A 6,939-nucleotide genomic window follows, 5' to 3' on the forward strand; every position below is an offset into this window, starting at 1 on the left:
TCAATCTTTCTTTTCTGTTTGTGTGTTTTTAAATATAATTTTAAATTCTAAAACCTTATCACATAACATACAAAACCTTAGTATGATACCTAAGCTTTTTGCTACATAGCACAGGCTAGACTTTCATGTGTGGGCTCAATCCTCCTGCCTCAGTCCACTAAGAATTTTTAACCAAACATAAATCTACATGTTAATATTAAGCAAATGTCCTCAATTTCCCAATAATGTTTTCAAGTGTATATTAATTAAACCTGAATGTTTGTAAGAAAAAAATGTAATGAAAATTGGCCATTGGGCATGTATAATCCATGGTGCTGGTCACAGGGGACAGTCAGGGAAATAGAAGAGAAGAGACAGTGAAGATAAGGTTACATATTGTCGTCATCTGGTTCATCTAATTCCTTCAAACATACTTTGGCCTGTTTCTTTGCCTCCTCCCTTGTATCTTTCGGAACAAGTTCATGTCTTCCTTTAGTGCATTCGCCAGTCCACATGAGTTCTAGCTCAAACATGTTACCCTTCACTTCATTGTGTACAACGTAAACTTCCTTAACTATATCACACGGGCATTTCTTTCATCTGAAGCTTTTCTGTCTTTGCGGTTTGCCAGGCTTTGCCAATGACACAGCCCCAATCTGATGGGTCATTCTTGTAGAGCTGTGTACCATTGTTCACACTGTAAGACAGTAACACAGAACCAAAGTCAAAGGTCTAACAGCACTGTCGAGGGTGTAAGCATGTGCATACATGGCCAACCTGTCTGTAAGATGTTGGGGTTATAGCCAGAGTTAGAGCTAAAGTTAGAAACTTCTTGTCTTTCATGCTAACAAATGAGCATCTGCTAACGGAGTCACCTTTACCATTCCACCATGTCTATCAACATTAAAAAGTCATTTAGGGGAGCCTTCTTCATAAAGTTTAGAAAGGACTAGCTTCTCTACCCCAAGACAGCACTGTCTTTACCTCTGATCTCCATAGCTAGCTTCTCTAACCCAAGACAACACTGTCTTTACCTCTGATCTCCATAGCTAGCTTCTCTAACCCAAGACAACACTGTCTTTACCTCTGATCTCCATAGCTTACTACTGTTTCCACATCCTTCTTGACATATTCAGCTTGAAAAACTCTTCCATCAGGAGAGATCATGGAGGCTGACAGATCGTGCTCAGTGTCTGTGGAGTTCATGGTGCTGACCCAGTAGGCCACAGAACAAGTCACTCATCATAATTTCTTATCTTGTATTTGTTCTCCAGGAAATCCATCGATCTCTCATAAAGAAGTCTATCTGTTCCCCATAGGATTCTCACTGGAGCCTTTATTTCTAGGCCTTTTAAATTAAATATAAGCCCCAAATTCTAATCTCTCCTTTGAGGTCCTCATCAGTGAACCCTCTTGTGAGCATATGAATTGTAAAAATAATGAGCTTTTTCTCTTGATAATCTGTTTTTTGTCTGTTAAAAGGGTAGAGAGGAGACCCCTTCCACAACCCCCACCACCCCAAAAAACTTCCATAAACCACTGGGACCAGAAAGATATAAAGCCCACTGAAGGGAGTCGTTGGTAAGTGCAATAGATTCTCATACGTGACATCTCAGCTTGTGCGATAAGAATGAGCCACAAATAGCCTCAGCCTCATAACGGTACATAGTAGACTTGAGTCATTCAGTCTTAATTAGAGCACAAGAAACTGGTTTCATGACTAGATTGTTTGCCAAAAACCTTCCTCTGGAATGACGGCATGGTCTGGAATATGAAACAGTCATTACTGAACAGTCAAGACGTTTGACATTCCTATTTATAAAAGCCCACAAAATAATGACATGGTTAAAAACAAAGAAATAAAACAGGTGATCACATTGGGGGAAAAGATGAGCCAAGAACAGAATGCCACCAACAATAAAAATGTAAGATTCCTTTTTAGAATGATAAAAAAAAAACCACCCTAAAACTAGTTAGTAGAATTGGCTACACAGTCTATCCCTAAAGACCATCTGTTTATTTTGAGGCAGTTAACCTTAATATTTGTAAAGGATAGATGAAAAAAAGTTGATTTTTAAGTTGTTAAAAGCAAGGGGGACTGAGAATTTTTGAATGGTGAAGAAGTCACACATGGGGAACGTGGTGGAGCTGCTGGGGGCCAGATTAGAGTTCAGGGGCTGTGGGAGCACATTCTGCTCCTTTAGCCAATAGGCTTTAAAATCCAGCCCACGTGGGCGTGGTCTCTTATACTGTAAAAGCAGCTGTAAACATGCACCCTCTCTCTTGCTTACTGCTCCCGCTTCCAGCTTCTGGATTCTTGCTGTTCCCACAGTGGACTGTTATCTAAGACAGGGATCTGTAAGTTTTCCCTTAAATAAATAACCCTTTTATTATTCATAATTCTGAACTGGTGTGGGATCATTTTGTGACTTCCATCATCAAGCTGAGGACAGCGTACCATGTTAAGATGCCAGTTCTACCAAGTGTAAATATCAAGTTCAGAGAGCAGTATATGTGTCCAGAGTTTGAAAGAAATATCTGGGCTGGAAGCATAGCTTTTGAATGGTGATATAAACAAACTAGAGACAGACTGACATTAAAAAGAGAGAGAGAGAGAAGAAAGTAGAAGTGAAGAACATAGAGCTATGACAATCCAAAACAAAAGAGAGAGAAGGGAGAGGAAAGAGAAGGGGGAAGTAGGGAGGGAAGGGCAACGGACAGAAGTAAGGGGAGGGGAGAAGGAGGAAGACTGAATGAGGAGCAAAGGGTTTTTAAGATCATAATAACCAGGTAAATAAAGTGTATATAAGAGGGAGTGAAAGTAAGAAAAGGACTGGCAATTGGTCATTGTGTTGACAATATGGAGGGAACTAGCACCACAGAAAATCGGACTGTTGAAGACCACCATAAATTCCTTCTCACACTGAGCTGTTTAAAAATGGGTAGAGACAACTAGATGAAGGTAAAAATAATTGGCTCTTTCTAGAATGGCAAACGAGAAGAGAATAAAGAAGATGTTTTCCTGGCTAGCAGGATGAGTCAGATGAAGAAACAGACTCCATCTTCCGTTAGGCATCTGGTCTTCGAATTTAATTGATGATGAAATTATTACTTTATTAAAAATAGATCTTAAATGGATGCACACACAAGAAGCACTCACTACAATGTTTAAAATGATTGTGATTAATATGTTTGAGAAACTAAGACAAGTGATTTCACAGAGTGACCAACAGGGTGACTGGAACCATGGCTCAACAACCATCTGAGCCAAGGATTCACTGGCACCTTGAAGATTGATCACCAGAATCACAGACAGCCCCAACTACACCAATCAGAGGAAAAGATGGGTAGACAAGCTAAGAACACATACAACACCACAAACAGCAACACAACACCAGTAAAACTAGTGACACTACAATAGCAAGACTTGAACAATACAATATAGATGAAGCAGAAGAAATGACCTAATAAATAACTTTAGGAGAATGTTTGAGGTCCTTAAAGATTAAATGAAAAATTCCCTTAAATAAATGGAGGAAAAAACAAACACAAAAAAATTAGAAGACATCAACAAATTCCTTAAAGAAAAACCAAGGAAAATCAATCTAACATATGAAAGAAACTATTCAAGACATGAAAACTGAAATAGAGACAATAAAGAAAAGACAAGCCAAGGGAATTATAGAAACAGAAATCATGAGAAAATGACCGAGAATCACAAATACAAGCATAAACAGCAGAATACAAGAGATGGAAGATATAATCTAAAGCACTGAAGATACAATAGAGAAAATAGATTAATCAGTTAAAGAAAACATTAAATCTAACAAAAGCTTTACACAAAATATCCAGGAAATATGGGACACCATGAAAAGGCCAAACCTAAGAATAATAGGTAGAGAAGAAAGAGAAATTCAACTCAAAAGCACAGAAAATATATTTAACAAAATCATAGAAGAAAACTTTCCCAACCTAAAAAAAAAGATTTGCCTATGAAGATACAAGAAGCTTACAGAATACCAAATAGACTGGATCAAAAGAAAAATCTTCTCACCACATAATAATCAAAACAATAAACATACAGATAAAGAAAGATATTAAGAGTTGCAAAGAAAAGGGGCTAAGTAACAAATAAAGGCAAACATATCAGAATTACAGCTGACTTCTCAATGGAGACAATGAAAGCCAGAAGGTCCTGGTCAAGCATTATGCAGATATTAAGGGACAAAGGATGGTAACCAGACTACTATTCCAAGCAAAACTTTCCATCACCACAGGACAAAATAAGACATTTTATGACAAAACCAGATTTAACCAATACCTAGCCACAAACCCAGCCCTATACAAAGTAGTAGAAGGAAAACTCCAACCCAAGGAAGTTAACTACATCTACAAAAACATAGACAATAGATGATTTTACAGTAGTAAATCCCAACAAAGGGGAAAGCACACAAAATAACATCACCAACAGCGAAAACTTAATTAACAGGAGATAACAATCATTGGTCATTAATATTCCTTAATACAAATGCACTCAACTTACCTATAAAAAGACACAGGCTAACAGACTGGATATGAAAACAGAATTCATCTTTCTGCTGCATACAAGAAACACACCTCAACCTCAAAGACCGACATTGTTGCAGAGTAAAGGGTTGGGAAAATATTTTCCAATCAAATGGACCTAAAAACAAGCTGGTGTAGCTATCCTGATATCTAATAAAATGGACTTTGAACTAAAATTAATCAAAAGAGACAAAGAAGGATATTTCATATTAGTCACAGAAAAAAATCTATCAAGAGGAAGTCTCAATACTGACCATCTGTGCCCCAAATACAAGCACACCCTCATAGATAAAAGAAACACTTCTAAAGCTTAAATCACACATTAAACTCCACACACTAATAGTGGGAGACTTCAATACCCTACTCTCACCACTGTCAGACAGAAACTTAGCAGATATTATGATTCAAATGGACTTAAAATACATCTATAGAACATGCCATCCAAACATAAAAGAATATACCTTCTTCTCACCACTTCATGGAACCTTTTCAAAAATTGACCACATACTCAGTAACAAAGCAAACCTTCAACAGATAAAAAAAAATTGGAATAACCCTATGTATCGTATTGGATCACCATGGCTTAAAATTAGAATTCAACAGCAACACTAATTTCAGAAAGCCCACAAACAACTGGAAATTAAGCAATGCTCCCCTGAATCACCAATGCATCAAGGAAAAAATTAAAGACTTCCCAAAATTCAATGAAAATGACCACACAACCTATCCAAATTTATGGAACACAACGAAAGCAGTGTTAATAGGAAAGTTCATGGCACTAAAAGCTGGAAAAATTAGACACTAGTGAGTTAGCCAAACACCTGAAAACTCTAGAACAAAAAGAAGCAAACTCACTCAGGAGGACTAGACAGCAGAAAATAATCAAATTAAGAATTGAAATCAACAAAATACAAACAAAGAAAATAATGCAGAGTCAATGAAAAAAAGAGTTGGTTCTTTGAGAAAATCAATGAAATAGAGAAACCTTTATCCAAACTGACATAAAGGCAGAGAGAGAATAACCAAATTAACAAAATCAGAAATGAAAAGGGAGGCATACAAACAGACACGGAAGAAATCCAGAGAATCATCAGGTTTGAAAATCTGTACTCCACAAAATTGGAAAACTGGAAGGAAATGGACAACTTTATGGATAAATACCACTTACCAAAATTAAATCAAAACCAGATAAGCAAATTAAATAGACCTATAACTGCTAAAGAAACAGAAACAGTCATAATTTTCCCAACCAAAAAAAAAAAAGTCCAGGACCAGGTGGTTTCAGCTCAGAATTCTGCAAGATTTTCAAAGAACTAATGCCAATACTCCGCAAATTGTTCCACACAACAGAAACAGAAGGAACATTGCCAAACTCTTTTTATGAGGCTACAACTACCCTGTTACCCAAACCACACAAAGAAATTACTAAGAAAGAGAATTACAAGCCAATCTCACTCATGAACATTGATGCAAAAATACTCAATAAATTACTGGCAAATCAAATCCAAGAACACATCAGAAAAATCATCCACCATGAGTAAGAAGGGTTCATCCCAGAGATTTGGGGCTGGTTCAACATACAAAAATCTTTAATGTAATCCACCATAAAAACAAACTAAGAAAAAAAAACCCTCATGAACATCTCATTAGATGCTAAAAAGGCTTTCAATAAAATACAACATCCTTTCATCCATCATCAAGTCGGCTTCATCCCACAGATGCAGGGATGATTCAACATATGAAAATCTGTCACCGTAATCCATTATATAAACAAACTGGAAAATAAAAACCACATGATCATCTCATTAGATGCCAAAAAAGCTTTTGACAAAATACAACATCCCTTCATAAAGGTCTTGGAGAAAGCAGGGATATAAGGAACATACCTAAACATAATAAAGGCAATATACAGACGCCGCTACAGCAAGCCAATGGCCAACATCAAACTAAATGAAGAGAAACTCAAAGCAATCCAACTGAAATCAGGGACAAGACAATGTTGTCCACTCTCTCCATATCTATTCAATATAGTACTTGAAGTTCTAGCTAGAGCAATAAGAAAACAAACGGAGATCAAAAAGATAAAAATCAGAAAAGAAGCAAACTCTCGTTATTTGCTGATGATATAATAGTTTACATAAGTGGCCCCAAAAATTCTACCAAGGAGCTTCTACAACTCATAAACACTTTCAGTAATGTAACAGGATTCAAGATTAACTTTAAAAAAAAAACCAGTAGCCCTCCATTACATAGAAGATAAATAGACTAAGAAAGAAATCAGAAAAATATCAGCCTTCACAATAGCCACAAATAACATAAAAGATTTGGAGTAACTCTAACCAAACAAGTGGAAGACCTGTATGACAAGAACTTTAAATCATTAAAGAAAGAAAT

At 36.6% G+C, this 6,939-nt stretch overlaps 1 pseudogene; it reads right to left on the bottom strand.

The window, feature by feature from the left end:
• Window positions 1-368: 368 nt before the first annotated feature.
• Window positions 369-1,185, bottom strand: LOC101994868 (annotated as a pseudogene).
• Window positions 1,186-6,939: the final 5,754 nt, after the last annotated feature.

Source organism: Microtus ochrogaster, chromosome 17 (genome assembly GCF_000317375.1).
Source record: "Microtus ochrogaster isolate Prairie Vole_2 chromosome 17, MicOch1.0, whole genome shotgun sequence".
In the NCBI taxonomy this organism is placed as follows: Eukaryota; Metazoa; Chordata; class Mammalia; order Rodentia; family Cricetidae; genus Microtus; species Microtus ochrogaster.